The sequence below is a fragment of the Lepidochelys kempii genome, chromosome 10 (genome assembly GCF_965140265.1).
Source record: "Lepidochelys kempii isolate rLepKem1 chromosome 10, rLepKem1.hap2, whole genome shotgun sequence".
Classification (NCBI taxonomy): Eukaryota; Metazoa; Chordata; order Testudines; family Cheloniidae; genus Lepidochelys; species Lepidochelys kempii.
This window is the reverse complement of record NC_133265.1, coordinates 9,266,449-9,284,073: the sequence shown is the minus strand read 5'-3', so window position 1 is coordinate 9,284,073 and position 17,625 is coordinate 9,266,449. Positions and strand designations below refer to the sequence as shown.

Sequence of the window (17,625 nt, the reverse complement as noted above, 5' to 3'; positions counted from 1 at the left end):
TTCCTGGAATACATGTTCCAGCTGCAGGTTCAATACCTCTCCATCCTGAGAGGCAGCAGATTTAAAAATAGCCCCCCACCATGCCCAAATCAAATGAGGGTATGTGCATCTTGCACAGCGGAATTAGCCTCTCAGCGCCCCCCTGAAGCACAAAGGAAGAGCTGTGCAAAATTAAAATTACAGTGCAAGAGCCTAGAAAGAAAGGAGCAAAGATCTCCCTGTAGAAATACATTTCAAGAGGCAGAGCCCAACACCCAGCGCTGCTAAGGGAGCAGGAGGTGCCAGGTGTGTGCATGCATCCGTGTGGGAAGAATGTGTCAATGCTGGTTTTACCTCCTCTCCTCTGTTCCGAAAAGGGACAAATCCCACCTCTTGGGGGGCTGTCAGAGCAGCAGATCCCACGTCTCTCCAGCTCCAGCTCTTGGAAAATGCATGGATTTACCAGCATGGGGAGAGAGAGGCGTCTGCTGGAACAGATCATCCCAGCTCTGCTCTCAGCCCAGAGCCTAATACCCACCTCATTGAGGACTGGCAGGGACCCCTCAGTGGTCCAGCCTTATCTTTGTTAACAGCAGCTAAGATCTGCCTTGGAATTAAACCAACACTGCTTCCAATTTACATTCTAGCATCTGCAAGGAGAGCAGATCACCCTCACATCTCTCTCTCCCTCTCTGTCTCTGGGAGGCTATCAGCTCCTATTGCACAGCACTCGGGCCACTGTTTATCTGTCATTTTACATGCCAGGGAACTTTGGACAGGTCAGGAGAAGAGCAACTCTTGCTCGCAGCTTCAGTTCAATTGCTGACAACTTAAAAGCCCCCAGGGTCACAAGGACCACTTAGAAGGCAATCAGAGTAAATAAATGCCTGAATTTTCAGGGGAAGGAAAACAGCTTGGACAGGCAGCTGCATCAGGATTATTTCCAGGAGAGCGATCGCTTCCCCATCTATCTGCCAGCTACAGCTTTAATATACATTAGGGGTTTTAGCCTTTGGACTTGAAGACGGCTGTCTGCAGATAACGGACTCCTATCTTCACTTCCATCTGTGGTCCTTGAAGGCTGTCTTCTGCAGGGTGAAACATAACGCTGAGGGAGAGTGGCAATTGTTTTTTTAGAGGCTGTAAATTTGTGGGCACCGGCAAAAAATCAGAATGATGCTGTCATAGTGACAGGGACCTTTGTATCTAACGCAGCCCTGTCTGCTCAGCTGTATGGAATCTGTCTGCACGTCTGACGACAGCGTCTCAACACGACATCTTCACAGTTAAGTGCATCTATTATTATGCTCTGGGGCTGGAAAAATCCATAATCGCAGAGAGATGGAGCTGGGTCAATGCACTTCTGTGCCCTGCCACCCTAAGAACGCCATGGATCATGCCAATGCCACGTTTGAAGTCCTCGCTGACACCAGTGATGTCTTGGTCACCTCCTTCCTGGGGTGCATCCTGGCCGTGATGCGCCTGGTGGGCACAGTTGGCAGCATCTACACGGTGGTGGTCGTGAATCTCTCCATGACGTTCACTGGCTCGATGTACATTTATATTGTCAACCTGGTGCTGGCAGATCTCCTGTACCTGTCGACCATCCCCTTCGTGGTCTGCACATATTTCGTGAAGGACTGGTACTTTGGAGATGTGGGTTGCAGGGTCTTGTTCTGCCTGGACCTCCTCACCATGCACACCAGCATCTTCATCCTCACCATCATGAGCACCGAAAGGTGTAGTCAAGGTGTAGCTGTAGTCAAGCCATTAGACACTATTGGGAGATCCAGAGACTACCGGAGGGCTGTCACCTGCCTGATGTCCTTTCTTCTTACCTTCCCAACCATGATCTTCATAGACCTCAGGCTGAGCGACCAGGGCGGGGTGACCAAGCGCATGTGCCACCCCACTTGGCAGATGGAGACCTACAAAGTGAACCTCACCATCCTTTTTAACACCTGCATCCTGGCCCCTGGGCTTGTCATCGGCTACTTATACATTAAATTGGCCAGGACACACTAGAGATCTCAGACTGCTGTTTTCACCACCAGGGAAATGAACTGGTGCACCCTGTACATGATATTGAGCATCGTCCTCACCTGCTGGGCTTGTTTCATACCCTTCTGGCTCTGGCAGCTGCTCAGCATCTACTACTACAAGCCAGCGAATCGCACCAACACCACCATGGTCTACATCAATTTCATCATGACCTGCCTGGCCCACAGCAACAGTTGCATTAACCCTTTCCTTTACACGCTGCTCTCCAAGAATTACAAAGAGTACCTGAGGAGTCGCCAGAAGAACTGCATCAACCTCTCCAAGATAAAGCCCAAGAGGCACTCCTCGAGGAGGTCCATGGTCTCTGGAAGCCACGCATACACAGAATCCATAGCCATCGCTCAGATCACAGGGCTCACTAATGAGGATGTCTGCACTCTGTGAAAGGTGAGTCGGTGTGAAGGGGAAGGGAATTATTTAATGGTTCATGCTCATGGGTTTTATTTACGTTTGGTACCACCTGTGTGGCACAGCTGCACCAGAAATTACATTCAAATGTAACACACTAGGTATGAGCAACATATTCCCCTCTGGTGGCCGATCCACATAGAGGATAAGAGCCTACTACAGCTACCAGCTAACCAAGTTACTTATTGGGAACATGGTAGAAGCCCAGGCTTTGGAGCTGAAAGTCCTGAGTTCTAGCCATGTTGCCCGCACATGGTGCTGGTAGGTCATTACACATGTAGACGATCATTACAGTAGCAGCTCTGGTCTACATTATGTTTATGTAACACTCATTTTGAGTCGGTGTGGCAAGGAAAAGAAGGCTACATGGCACAAGCACGATGCCTCAGTTTTCTGGCATCCAGCACCAGATAAAGGCTTTAAGGATCGCTTAATACTTGGCAGTCACTGCTTCTCCACATTAAGAGAGAGCCTTTAAATCTAATGTAATTGAATGGAAAACACAGATGCTGCTCCCCCCCGCCCCGTAGAACCAGTTAATTTAATTTGTGTTTGCATTTTAATCAACATCTTTCCCTTGAAGAGCCCAGTGTGTTAGAGCTGATAGGATGTTAATAAACAATGACGATGTCACCACAATAAAGAGGTAAAACAATAGCTCCCAGCTAAGAGAGGCAGAATCTCTGACCATTGGAAGAACGAGGTTCCCAGCTTCTCTTTTTTGGGGAGTATCTCAGATTATCATTAAAACCCAGTCTCACTGTGACCGTTGAAGTTCCATTGAAAATTATTTTAGATTTACTAGTTAAATGATCTACAGGCAAAACGCAGGGCTCTGAACTGAATTGATCCTTTCAGTTCTGTGCCATCGTGCTTTCGGGATTGTTTTGGACACGTTGCTTTTGACAGCTATCGAACGACTGCTAAATCCAGACCCAGAAGGCTGTGACCTTCCCTCGTCACACCCACACAACAGAAGTTAACTTTCAAGGACAGAGTCAATTCTACTGTGCATTTTAGTGCCCTGGCGGATCTGACAGGCTGGATGTGGTTCTAAGGCCTGGCCTATGTTACATCAGCTTACCGTTTCCCACCATTGCTACCACCGCTGTATGGGTCTGCCAGTGGAAGGGCTCTAGTCTAGGCAGGCTGACAGCATTTTAACCACCACAGTGACTAAGCCTGCTCCGAGCAATTCTCCACAACAGTGGCGGCTGGGAGTCTGTCTACACGGACACTCTCCCAAGCGCTATGACTGGTGGGACTTCGCTGCGGGTAGCAGTGGTGGGAAATTCGGGGGAAGTCAGTCTAACATAGGCATGGTGTTTGCACAAGCAGAAACAGTTTCCCTAGGCCACAAGGGGCCTTGAAAGGCCTGGCCTAGATTAGGGAATTTTAGTGACAAATGGCTTCTCTTGCTAACACCTACTGGGAGCCCTAATGTAGACACTCCCCTGGCTCCAGTGTGCGTTCATTAACATGTTCCACCAATTGTCCTTCTCTGGAGGCAGCCCCCTCTGGAGGCCTGGAGGAGTCCCTCTGCGCTGGCCAGATGGTGCTTGCTGCTGCCCTCAACGAGGCAGCGGGGCTCCCAGACCGCCATGTCTGAGCCCTTTGGGGCAACTGCTTTTGGCCTGACCCGTGTCTGAGGCCACCAGGCTTCTGTCTTACTGAATGCCTCCTTGCCCTGCACGCAATTCTTTGTAGGCCAGTAAAGATAATTAAAAACCAGCTCTGGAAAAATAGCTGCAACCTGCAGAGATGGTCCTGATCCAGGTAAGGTGTGGAGGGGGACAGGCTGCTGGCCTGAGCTTCGCACTGCATCACTTGACTGGCTCGTGCTCTCACAGCCATGGATGCTCTCCCCCATCCCTCTCCTCACACATCCACTGACTCTTCCCGCTCGTCTCGCCCCCCCCCCACCTCCTCTCCCAGCCCCTAACCTCCCCCCAACAGGTGCCCACTCCAGCTTTCACCCCCACCCACTCTCAGAGTTATATCCACTTCCGCCCACCCACACAGGCACATCCACTCGCTTGGCCCACCCGGTCGCTCTCTTCCTGCGATCCTACCGCCCTCCACACACCTCCAGCCTCGTGTGCACTCCCTCACAGTCACCTTCCAGGCCCGTTCTGGTCTGACCCAAGACAATCGGGCCCAAGTTGAACAGTTATTTCCCCATAAGATCCTCGCCACTTGTTCTGTTGCAGGGATGCTCAGACCTCAGGGGTTCAGGAGCCAAATTAGCGACCCAAATGAGCCACAGTGGTGTGAATTCATTATCTCATTTACTGCAGTGCTATAGATTCAGATTTAAACAGTCTGGCGGGGAGAGATTTAGTTTATATACATATATAGTATTCTCACAGCAAAATGACTGGCCAAGTATTATTATGTTATCAACTACAGGTGGTTAATAAGCTAGTGAAAAAGCATCCTGATTGATTAATAATTAAGTCAAAAGTTGTGTTAGTATCATCCGCTGCAAAGAGCCACAGGAGACGCATTAAAAAGCCACTTGCAGCTCCCAAACCTCAGTCTGAGTATCACTGTGCTCGTGTCCCCTTCCCTCTCTCTAGGGTCCGTGGGGAAGAGCTGTATCCCTATCAACTCACCCCCCAAGAAGGTCTTCTGTCGCTGGGCTCTCCTTGGGAGACAGAGGCGGGGGAGGAACAACGGTGCCAAACCTCCTGCTGTCACTTGCACCTATGCACCTGCCCCTGTTCTACTGGTTCCTGCCCCAACAGTGATGGTTGCCATCTAACTGAGCTTCTTCTGTTATTAGGTCCCCCTCAGCCTGCTACTTGGGCACCATCATGAAATTAAAATGAACACAATTAACATTTTCCCTAGGCAGGCAACAAACTGACTCTGCTGTAGGTTATCCCTGCTGGCTGGCTGACAGCACCCAATGGTAACACCCCAGGAAGGAGAAGCTGGCTGACAATGGCGCATCGTGAACTGTACCCTACAGGTGACCAAGCTCAGCAGAGAAGGTTAAGCCCTGGGACCTCACAGCAGGAGAGCGCTGGAGGTTGTAACCACTGTGACAGGGCGCGTGGGGAGAATACGTGGTGGACGAAGGGCTGTGCACGGCACAGATGCTGTCGGTGGACCCCAGGGAACAATTCTCCCAACAGAAGGGCCAAAGTTAAAACACCGGACAAGCCCAGGAGGCGGGTGGGTGACCGGCTGCAGTGCGGACGCAACCAGGCTCCCTGGGCTCCACTCCCCTGCGACATCAGAGTGAGGAATGGCTGTGGCCCAGCCCGCCCAGCTCTGCTGCATTCCTCTCTCACCACGCACAGGGCACCACGAGGCGGGCACTCAAGCCCATTGATTGCTAGCCCCCCTCCCCCCCGCGCCAGACGTTGCATTTTTATTATTGCGTGCAAAGGTTTCATCAGTAAAATAAAAATTCGTGGAAAGAGAAGGAGACAGTTTTCTCTGCACAGAGGGGAAGCTCTCGGTTGGGCCAGAGCTGAGAGCAGGTCCCTTTAAATGGTGTGGGTGGGAGCAGTTTACGAGGCTTGGCCCAGAGGGGGACGCAGGGGGGGGGGGGGAGTGGGCCAAGCCGTGTGGGCACTGCCAGGAAATGGGAAAGGGAGGGTCCCACTCAGAGGTGGACTAAGATCTCCTGGTGCCCTGGCATCAGAACTGTGGCCCCACCCCAGCCCTTCCGCCTGCAGTCCCACCTCCATTCCACCCCTTCTGCCTGTGGGCCCTGCCCGTGGCCCCACCCCATTCCACCCCTTCCCCTGTGACCCTACCCCTGTTCCATCCACAGCCCTGCCGCTTTCTGCCCCGAGACCAGAGATGCTGTGCCCTGCTGCGACCCCGGGGCCGCGGTGGGAAGCAAGAGCTCCTCTAGCCCCAGGGCCACGGTGGGGAAAGGTTTTTCCGGGGGTCGCAAATTGGCTGGGGTCCCTGAGCACAGGCCCCATTGGCCCGTGTGGTAATCCGCCACTGGTCCCACTTTAGAAACGGGGAAATTTAACCTACGAGTCAAGATATACATCCGCCAGTCCCTCCCTCCCAAGGGCTGGTCAGGCCCAGAGGTCCTAGGTTGGAAGCCATACTCCAGCCATTGTTCTACTGGAGACATGAGTTCTTAGGGCCACTGGGAGTGGGAATTCGTCACCGTATTTAATGGGCTCTGTATACAAAACACAGTGGGCCCAGGCCCGCAGTCCTCACTCAGGCAAAACTGCCAGTGCCATCACCTCTCCACACACACAGAGGCTCTGACCCACTCCCCTCACACAAGAACACATTCCCAGAGTCACTGCCATGCCGGGGGGCCGTGAGTCACAGACAAACGGGGAACACGATCACCGTCCTGCAGGGACAGGCTGGTGGGGGGATTTGGAGATTGGTGAGTGGATCTGGAGTCTTTCACCAGTGGGTCAGTGGCCCAGATCTAATCCAGGTCAGCAGGGATCTAAAGTTGCTACCACTTTATTGCTATCTGAAGGACACCATGCAGAAAACTACAGCTCAGTGAATGGCTGCCAGTCGCTCACCCGCTGGGCCCAGAGAGGTTAGCAAATACACAGCATGACTAATGGCTTCTTCCATGCCAGGATCCTATAGCACTTTACAAAGAGTGGCCCCTTTGCGCTGGGGAGGTGTCACACCCATGCGTGACAGCAGGGAAGTACTGTCCCCATTTTACAGATGAGGGCACAGGCTGATTAAGTGCCCTTGCAGGGAAAACTTTAGCAGAGCCAGGAACCGGACCCAGGACTCCTTACTCCCAGCTACAAGACAACCCTTCCCCTCCATAGCACCACTCAGTCAGCTGCAAGCTTGGTGCCCGAAGGGCAGGAAGCAGCCCATCCATTTAACTAAAGTCTCTCTGGTTGCATAGATTTGCTGTGACGCTTGGAAGCCACAAAATCAGCCTCCTCACTGGTATTAGTCCACGCTGCAGAGGACTGTCCCAATTTCATATCTAGGCGTTTCATTGAGGTGCTCTTTACTCCCTCTTCAGGTCCATCACACAGCAAGCGGCAATGAGTTTCAGATCCCGCTCCGCAGACTCGGGTTCACGCTCTAGCACTAAGAAGAGCTGTGCAGGCTAGAGAGGGGGGTGAGCTCCAGTCTGAATCACAGCGTCTACACTGCTGGTTTTAGTGCCGTGGCGCGAGCCTGGGTCTGTCGAGCCGGGCTCTGAGCCTCGCTGCCACAGGCTGGGTAGATGTACCTTCCAGATCAGTAACGAAGACGTACAATCAGAACGGACCCCACGCTGGTCCCTGCGGTGCTCAGGAGGCAATTGCCCCGCTCGATGCGCTGCGAGCCACAGCTACCCTAGCGCTTCGGATCCGAGGCCACAGGCCAACTTTTCTGTGCAAGCCCTGATTGGATCTTTAAATACGATTCTGTGAGACTGTATCTGAGGCTTTACTGAGATCCCAATCTGCTGCACCACCTGCGGGCCCTTTGGCCCGGCATTTTGTAACCCTTCAGAACAAAAAGACCAGTCAGGCTTGTCTGGCTGGATTTCTTCTCTCTAAACCCCTGGTGGTGCCTCTTTAGGCACCTGTTTCCATAGTGACTTTTCCTCCCCCTCTCTTACCTTTGTTCGTCCACGCTCCATTTTTACATCCACCTATTACCTCCCTGCTCGGCTGCAGCGGCCTCGCACTCTGTGGAGCAGGCCTTTGATTCCTGTGCGGGGAGCAGAAAGCCAGTTGCCCTCACACTGCGCACAATCAGCTCTCCACTGGGCTGTAGCTGCAAGCACAAGTACAGAGGCCCTGTGGGCCCATCCCGCCCAAAATCTCTCACAGGATTGCTACCAAGCTTGGAAACTCAGAACACTTTCACTCACCTAGATGCATTAAGTATCAAAGTACGTCCTGACCTTTAGCAAAAGAAACCCTAGGCATTTGGGAAGCTGTTGATATGACATCATCCAACATTTCTAGAGTATCTTTTCAGTCTGAAGGATCTCAAAGAGCTTCACAAGCTGCCCCTACACGAACCACTGCCCCCACTACCTAAATGTTACCACTTCTGGTGAGGAAGGCAGCATCATGTCTCCCTTTAGTGGCCAGCTCAAGCAAGGCTAAAAGCCTGCTGCTTAGAAATGCCCTTTTTGAATTCACGCTGATACCACAGTGAAGAGTGGAGTGGAGAACCTGTGTAGAAGAGAAGGGGAGGAGAGGACTCCTTTAGCTCTAGTGGTGGGTGCTTGTGTTTTTGGTGCTAACGGGTACAGGTCCAGTGTTCACCAATCCCTGTGGTGTCAGTACAGACATTGCCAGCAGTCAGTAACACATGCAAAGCAACACAGCCCAGTAGTTTAGGACAGGAAGTGAAAGCCATCTCCAATTAATCTAACACCCAGGGGTGGTGAGGGGGAGGGAGAATAAATCATATCCATAAAGTTTGGGGGGAAAGTCCACCTCCTGGAGGGGACAGGATTGCTAGGGAGAAGCGAGCAGTGCATCAGGAGAGACCTCAGCAACAACTTGTGTGTAAGCTCCCACCAGCTGCATCCTCCAAGTCTCCACCAGCTACACAATTAATTAATGGACAGCGATGATGGGGCTTGATTCAAATCAGGTCAGGATCCTGCAGCCTTACAAAAAGAAGCCAGGCTGCAATTCCTGCTAGCCTCACCTTGGGCATGGCCGCTTGCCCATCGCTTCCCTGAATTGGTGGGGCAATGGGCTGTTACTGTCTTTCCCCTCCCACTGAGGCCTTAAATCATTTCCTAACACAGAGGTAAAGTTGCCTGGGCAAAGGGTGGAACCCCCAGGAGGGGCGTTGCAGCCATGACAATTCCAGGACACGCGGTACCAGAACGACATGTTCCACTCACCCCAGGGAAGATGAAGGGATCGTGGCTGAATGATCCTTTCCAGCATGGTGAATCTCGTAATGGCATCTCTAAATGGAGACGTTATCCCAGGATGAGTTCTTGGCATAGAAAAGAAGCCTGAGCACCAGACGAGAGCCCTAAATGACTGAAGGACACTGCTAACAAAATGGGCTGATCCTAACCAATATCTCTTGGAGTTCGTCGGCTCTCCATTTCACTTGTCCCTTGCTGTCTTTGCTAGGTTTATGTGGAGTGGGCCTTTGGGCCAGGCCTTTAGAACACAAGACGTGACAGGCCAGAGCAGCCGCTTGGTGCCCCAAGTCTGTTATGATGCGTTCTCCAGTAATGCCTAGGAACCCAATCACTGATCAGTGCTAACGTCTATACAAGCACATCATGAAAAGACAGCATCCATACCCCGAAGAGCTTGCAATCTAAGCATAAGGTGAGACAATGGGTGGATTCAGACAGACAGGAAGCACAAGGTAAGAACAAGAGGATACTGGGGCGCAGGACAAAGGCCCCCAGCACACCACTGGCTGAACCACTCTTGAGGTTTTTGTAGGCATACCCTGCTTTTGGCAGGGACCCAATAGCTATTGCTCCCGAGAAAGGCAACTCTGCTCCTGCACATGCCCAAAGAAAGGGCCGTGTCTGGTCAGTGTTGTAATGCTGTGTTTGGGGTCAAAAAGTTCCCTCCTGAAGGCTTTGACGATCAGCATGAGATACAAACATTCTTGTCAAGAGGTATAACCAGGGCTGAAAGTAACCTAAGGGACTTACAGGTACTTTCCTGAGGGGGCATGGCCTCAACCAGAAGAGGCAGGGCCTTTAAATCAAGATTTAAAGGCCTCAGGGCTCTGGCTGGGAGCCCCAGGGCCTTTAAATCACCCTGGAGCTACCAGCTGCACAGGCAGCTGAGAGCCCCGGGGCTTGGGGCGAATTAAAGGGCCCAGGGCTCCAGCCGCCGTGGAGCTCTGGGCCCTTTAAATCACCACCCGAGCCTGGCTGCTGGAGCCCCGGGGTAGCGGCAGCAGGGTTCCAGAGGTGATTTAAAGGGCCAGGGGCTCTGGCCGCTGCGGGGAGCTGCCGGAGCTCCGGCGGTGCTTTAAAGGGCCCAGGGCTCCCCGCAGAGGCCGCGGCCCTGGTCCCTTTAAATCCCCACCAGGGAAGCCGGTCCAGTATGCTGGACCGGACCAACTTACTTTTACCTCTGGGTATAACCACAAAACCACACTGCAATGGTCGTGTCCAGCCGCAGGTGGTTGAGAAGGACCTAGAGTAGTGGTGGGTCTGCCCCTCCCTACATACCCTCATACTAGAGCTGGAGGATGTGTAGGGCACAGGCAGGGACCCACGGGCACTGCTGAGAAGATCTCTGATTGAGAGCACACAAGACTGAATTACAGCTTCCCAACGTGAAGGTCCAGTAGTGCCCCTGGGGAAGCACCAACCTCCTTTCAGGACCGGCACAAGAAGTCAAGGGGGAAAATGGGAGCGATGTGTCAATCAAGGCTCAGCAAGGAGGGGGCTCTGGCTAATGAAGATCCAGCGAGTCCACTTGTCAAGGAGTAGCATTGCTGGGTTTTTGAGCCCCGGGTGGTGAAGAAATAGCCTGGTGTCAAAACGAAGGAAAAGGGGTGGGGGAGGAAATGCTGTCCAGGGTGCTGAAAGGGAGCCCTATGAGCACGGCCACTGGAATGTGTCAGAGTGATTTGTAAGGGTGGCTGTTATCCTCTTGTTGCAGATGGGGAAACTGAGGCACAGAAAAGTGAAACCACTTGCCCAATGCCATACAGCAAATTATTGGCAGAGCCAGTTTGCCCCTGTCTCAGCCTCCTGCCCTAACCACTAGCCCACAATACCATAATTTGCAGACGGGATGAACTAGGCACACTGGGTAGGCTTCTACTATTGCATTCCTGACTTTTTGCCGTTTCCCTCTTGAATCCTCATGCCCAGAGTCACTCTCACCCTTCCTCCCCTGGGACCTTGGACGTCAGGATGGCTTCGCTTCTGCATCTTCCCCATCATCGACACTGCCTGCTCTGGCAAGGGGCTACCACCTTAGGCCAGTCTCGGGGGCATTAAGCACAGAAAGGAAAGGAGCTGCTTGGTTTCCACATGCAATACAAACATAGCTCTCCTAGGCATTCTAGTGCCCCGCCCCTAGGCCTTCCCCAGTCTGTCTTCTGCACACTCCTGCCTCCTTTTCCTTCCTTCACAATGTCCCTCACATATGATGGCTACACATTTCCCCCTTGCTTTCTCATTGCCCTTCTCTCTTATCCTCCATCCCCTCTAATTTACATTGGCCCTCCCTGTCCCCCTCCCGCACAGTTCTGCTAAACTTTCTGGCCCTGATGTCTCCTCAAGATGAAGCACATAAAGCATACCTTGAGTTCAGTGGACAAGCTAACTGTAAAGGCACCGGGCCCAGCAAAATCCACATGGATGCGCATCAAACCGACACTCTCAATGAACAACAACATGTAATGATTAGGAAGATCGTCCCCTTGAAAGCGGTTATTTAACGGCATTTCTTCACATCATGGCCAATTAAGTCATAAATTAGTCCTCAGGAGGAGCCTGTCACACTGGGGTCAGCGGGTTGACACTGCTGCAGTAGAATTTGCTGAATCCTTGGCAGCCCTTCAAGAGAGGGGGAAATAAATCAGTAACTGGAGTTGAATAAAGACTGTTGGCTTCTTCCTCGGGCAGACTTGAATCCCGTCAAGAACCATTCAGACCTCACAGCTGCTACAGTCATGTTCTTTTCCTGTAATGAGTGGGCGTGCGCCTGCACTCTGGATCCAAACACCTCCCAACCTGGCAACCAGATCCGAGCATCCTCAGGCCTGGAGGAACTGCGCTGTGCCGCATGGACCTGACACTAACGACTGGGGCTCCCATCTCGACGACCTGCAGAAAATGTGCTGTCAACATTTGCACCAAAGGCCCCTTGAGTGATCATGCTGCTGCAAAACAAAAGAAAACAGAGGCCAAAATACTTCAATATGATGAAGTTCGGCGCAGGTCCACGTTCTCCGCACAGCACCCCTCCCCCCCAAAACCCGCTGAGCTCCTGAGCACACCCTGGGACCCCTTCATGTCCCCTCCCACCCACTCCATAGGTTCTATTCTGTAAGCAGCAGAAAGTTCAGAAAATAATTTCTCCCCATACATACATACCTCTGCTCGTATGCAGTGGGGGCCAACCAGTGGCAGTCTCTGCCAAGAGCAGCAGATTGTTGTGGGCTGACAATTTTTGATTGCCAAAAGCACAGCAATCATTAAGCCAACCTAATAACCCCTTTCAGGAGGTGAGCAGAGCCAAATAGGATGGCGGCCAAGCACTAGAAGGTTTCAGAAACCTTCATTTCCAGGGACACAGGGCCTAGCTTGTGTAGTTTGGCCTCTTACAGAGCTGCTTCTGTTTTTCAGACACATGTTAACACGCTCTATCTGAAGTGCCCTCCTAGGGATCACTGAGGCTGGAGGCAAAGAGCCGGTGCACAGGGAGTTACTAAGCAGACATATTAAGAGTTAAAGTAACACTGAAGGAATCGATGGAAGATGGAAAGAACTAAGAGCAGGAGCACTTGAAATTGACCACAGGGATTCATCTACTCTGCAAGGTCCTGGGAGACGCTTGTGGTACCATCTCCATCATCTGGGTGAGTGATAGATCTTTCTGGTTCGGTGGAGAAGAAAAAGATCCTTTTCTCCTTTGCTTTCTCCCCGCCCCAAGCCCTGCATCATTTCTCAAGGTTTGATGCAGAGTGGCTCAACTGCATCTCAGTCCAACATGCCTTGACCAGGAGCCAACAATAACACACATCAGTGCTAGCTCTAGGAGTTTTGGATCAGGTATTTTCAGAAATTAAGGCCAAAAGGTACCATTGTAATCATCTAGTCTGACCTGCTACATAGTAAAGGCCATAGAATTTAACCCAGGGATCCCTGTATCAAGCCCATAACTTCTGGTTGAGCAGACACACACCCTGGATTTAGAGATGTTGAGTGATGGAGAATCCACCAAATCCCTAGGTAAATTGTTCCAATGGTTAATCCCGTTCCTTAAAAATCTGCACCTCGTTTCTAGTCTGAATTTGTCTGGCTTCGGCTTCCAGACACTGGATCTTGTTATGCTAGATTAGAGAACCGTTGACAACCAGAAATTTTTCTCCATGTAGGTACTTACAGGTTGTGATAATTGCCTTCTTAACTTTCTCTTTGATAAATCTTGATCTTTCTAAATAGATTCAACTTCTTTAGCTTTTCACTCGATGGCAAGTTTTACAGGCCATCCCGAAAGTTCACCTAAATAATTGCTTCCCCCATCTGTTCAGTCATGTGATCAAAATGCCCCTATGCTATCCCCGGGCACACCTGATTTTGCTGGAAGGCATAATCTCATTTCAGTGGAATCCTATCCTCACACGTAGCTTCAGCCATGCGTCTTCTCCACACCCAGGCTCAGCCCTCTCACTTGGGACTTGACCCCTACAGAGGAGCTGGTAAAAGGAATGAAGACCACACCCACTCAGCACACAGCAGTAGGGCTGAGCCCTTATTCTCAGCATACAAAAGCGAAGATTAGTGGCTAAACAGATTCAACAAGGGGATCTTGGAAGTGTTAAATTTCTTCCTATCATTTTATGTAATCGTGATGAAACCTGGCACAAGTGGGGTAAATGTAACCATGACAGACTTCCCATAATTTCTCTCTCTTCTCAAAGATTTCCTCATCAAAGGGCATCTGCCTGTAAAAGAAAAAAAAAAAAAAAAGACAGTCTTCAGCTCCCAATAGATAGGCCCTGGCTCGCAAGGGCAGCTGGTTCTGTTTAAATGAATCTTTCACCATCAATTAGAGGCTTTGACAGGGTTAGCAGCTGGGGGGTACATTTTGTCCTGACTCCTGTTTTAACAGCAAAGTGGCTGCTAATCAGTTTCAAATCTTCAGTAGATGCCAGTTCCTGGAAAGATTTAACCCTTTACCCAAGTAGCATGACCAGCAATTCACTCGGTAGTTCGATATAAACTTTGAGGTCTAATTTGTTGTGTAATTAAGTAGGAACCTTCAAGGATTCTACTTCTACTGCCACAACCGGTTGCTTTCCCAGAAACCTTTGGTGGTAAATCTTAAGGTATCTATACTCATCACTATAGCATCCATTTACATGGGGCAAGATTGACACCCAACGACTAGTAAATTAATTTCAAGTGTCCTGTCTAGGTTTGTGGTTGCTCCAAGCACAGACAAATCAGCTTTTCTAAAAAGGTAGTTCCCCTGTGACCTGGGCCAGCTCCCCTTTGGAAAATACAACCCCCAAGAAATCATTCAAGCTGGTTTTACTCTTTGTTGCTAAAACAAGCTAGGATTTGCAAAGGAACTTGAGTTAGACACCTAAATCCTATTCAATTTTCGTAAGAATGGGACACCGGATTCCCTCTGGTTTCTTTAAACATCCCAGCCACAAACGAACAGCCTGGAGAGAACCTTTTAAGGTAGCAGCCTGCATCCTGGATGCCTAGCTCCTAATTTTCCAAGAAGAGCCCTACAACTGGAGACCAGCAACTCAGTTTATTTTCCAATCCCAACTCCTTGTGACTGTTCACTTATCTCCTTGCAAACCTCTTGTAAACCAGTGCTGCCAGATGAATGGAAGAAAACTGGTCCAAGCAGGGCTCAGAGAAGACATTCAATACACAAGCATTTTTTTGGACAATCCCCCTAGTAAATAACTGACAGCCAATGAGAGTCTAGAGAGACTAAGCACCATCGCTAGTTGCCAGAACAATTAACCCTCCCCTTTCAGGTCATGCCGTAATTAGCAACCCACAGCCATGAATACCTGGTAAAGCCACCCAAAATATGGCTCAGTTGTTGGGTGAACATCCCTAACTAGGTTCCACTAGCTAAGAAAACACTACCATGACCTTGGCACCTCTCTGCTCAACGCTGCAAGCCAAACTCCCCATTTAAGCACTGGGACCAGTGGACAGAGCTGCTTAGGGCACGTGGCTGCAGCACCTACTCCATCAGCAGCAGTGACAAGCTCCAGCACCTCTCTTGGAAGAAGTCAGGGGTTGCAGCAGGGGTTGGCAGAGAAGCAGTAACACAACGTTTTACGGTGCTCTGATGTCGCCAGCGTGTTTCTGAACTGCTTCTGGCCTAATGAGGAGAGAGAGAACCGTGGGGCATCTGAGGGCAGGGAGAGTGAAAGGGGTAATAAATTAGGCATGTAAAAACAACCAGGTACCTGATTAAAATTCTATTGGTTACACGGTTAAACATTTAACTGGGTGCAAGGGGTGCTGCAGCACTCCCACGTTTTAGGTGGGGTTCGACTGCCCGTGGCAGCCAGGGACCATGGGTGGAGTTAAATTGTTAACAGAAACTGATAAGCACCAAGCTTATCGGTTAACCTTTTACAACTCAGAGATAATTCCACTAAGGTTAAGGTTAAGGAATGAGAAAGTGTAATTTACAAAAGGTAAAATGTATGGATTAAAGATGAGGTGGACTTTAAAGGGTGTTTTCTGTTTAGCTGCTCTGATTGGCTGAGTTTTTCTGCAACTCAGCCATATAACACTCAGAGAGATTTCCATTTGGTAGATCTCAAAGCGCTTTTCAACAGTCAGTATAATGATCTCCATTTTACAGATGGGGTAACTGCAGAAGAGGGCTGGGTAAAAGGGAAATGAGAGAGGCAGGGGGTGTGGAATGAACTAAAGGGATAGGGAAGGGGGTAGCTGGGGATCAAAATATAAGATACATTTGTACAAATGTATTAAATAAGCTTACCAATCACCACCTATCCCACTGTTTGTATATTACAACTCTTCCCACCACCTTTTGTCTTGCTTTTTTAAACTAAGCTCTTTGGGGCAGAGACTGTTTTCCCGCGTGTTTGTACAGTGCATAGCACACCACAGGCAGCATCATAAATACATAAACAAGTGAGGTCATTAATGGGCAGATCCTTATCACCGGATGCTGTTTCCACCAGACTTGTCGAAAGAAGGCAGAGGAAATGGAAAACGTAATCCAAAAGATTTATTCCATCTGGACCTCCTGCATTTCTGTTTATAAGAGGGCAAGTTATTTGTCCGCTAATTATCCCTATATTTTCCTTTAGCAGAAACTTTACATTTTTCTGTCTCTACTAAAAGTTCAGAGAGTACAATATAGCCTTGTCATCTCAGTTGCTTCAAAGCAAAAAAATCCAAGACCCTCACTTCAAAAAAGTATCAATTAATTGACAGATGGCCACCTATTTATAGTGTCAGGAAGAAAAAAAAATTTCCAAAGCACTCTATGGGTTTGCATACCAAAAGAAGTCTATGGAGACCAGGAATTTTTTTTCCAAAGTATTTAATAAAGAAAACACAAGGTAGCACAAATGCTTGACAGAGCAGTGAAGAATTGATGGCTTTTTCTGTTCCAAACCATCAGCAAAAGTGGTTAAATCCCTACTAGCTGGTTGAAAAAGGAAAAACTTGGATTAAGGCCACAATCATTCACTCATTACATGTAGATTCACTTATTATACCATGAAACTGACTCAACAACAAACAGCAAAAACAGATGAATGATCCCAGTTTTGTAACAATATGCATGAAGATCAAACAAACCATAGCAAGAAAAGCTTTAGACAGGAAAGGCTATGCCACAACACATGCCCCCGTATCAAGCCCAGAACACCCATATCCACCTTGGAAATACAGCCAAGCAGTAGTCTATGTCACTTCGGTAAAATAAGTTTCTCATTGCCAAAGCAAAACATTAGTAATATGAGACCACACTTGTCAGTTACTTTTACCCAAGTACCATTAAAATGGAATATCTGTTTTTCCTGGGGGTAGAGATTTCGCAGAAAGGAAGGAAGCTGCAGAAGGAGCAGCAAAGATCATGACAAGCCAGAGGAGGGAAGCAAATTAGGACTGGTAAAAATGTCCCAACAAACTGTACAGTTTAAAAGATAACGAATGCTACCTGGGGAAGATTTTCATCTGAAGAACCCATGTGTTCTCAGTTAAATCTAACGGATTTCTTTGCTACCTTTCACAGCTTGTCTGCAGAGAATTAGCCAATGCTGTGGTAAAAGTGTCTGGTCACCATTAGAGCGTCCATCATTGCTAGTGCTGCATTAGTGATTAACCAATGCTTTACATAGCTTTTGTAAAAAACATTATAGATGCAGACTGTCAAACACCTTAGGTTCTACTGTAAGCTTTGCTAAATACTCAGTTTAGTTGCATTTCAAATCCATTTCTTTGTTGCCTTCCCTACTGTTCTACCATTCCCCAAATACGGGCTGACTGACATCACTCCCTTA

The 17,625-nt window shown here is 49.6% G+C and overlaps 1 pseudogene; it reads left to right on the top strand.

Annotated features, from left to right (window-relative positions):
• Nucleotides 1-1,368: 1,368 nt before the first annotated feature.
• On the top strand, nucleotides 1,369-2,424 carry LOC140917991 (urotensin-2 receptor-like; annotated as a pseudogene).
• Nucleotides 2,425-17,625: the final 15,201 nt, after the last annotated feature.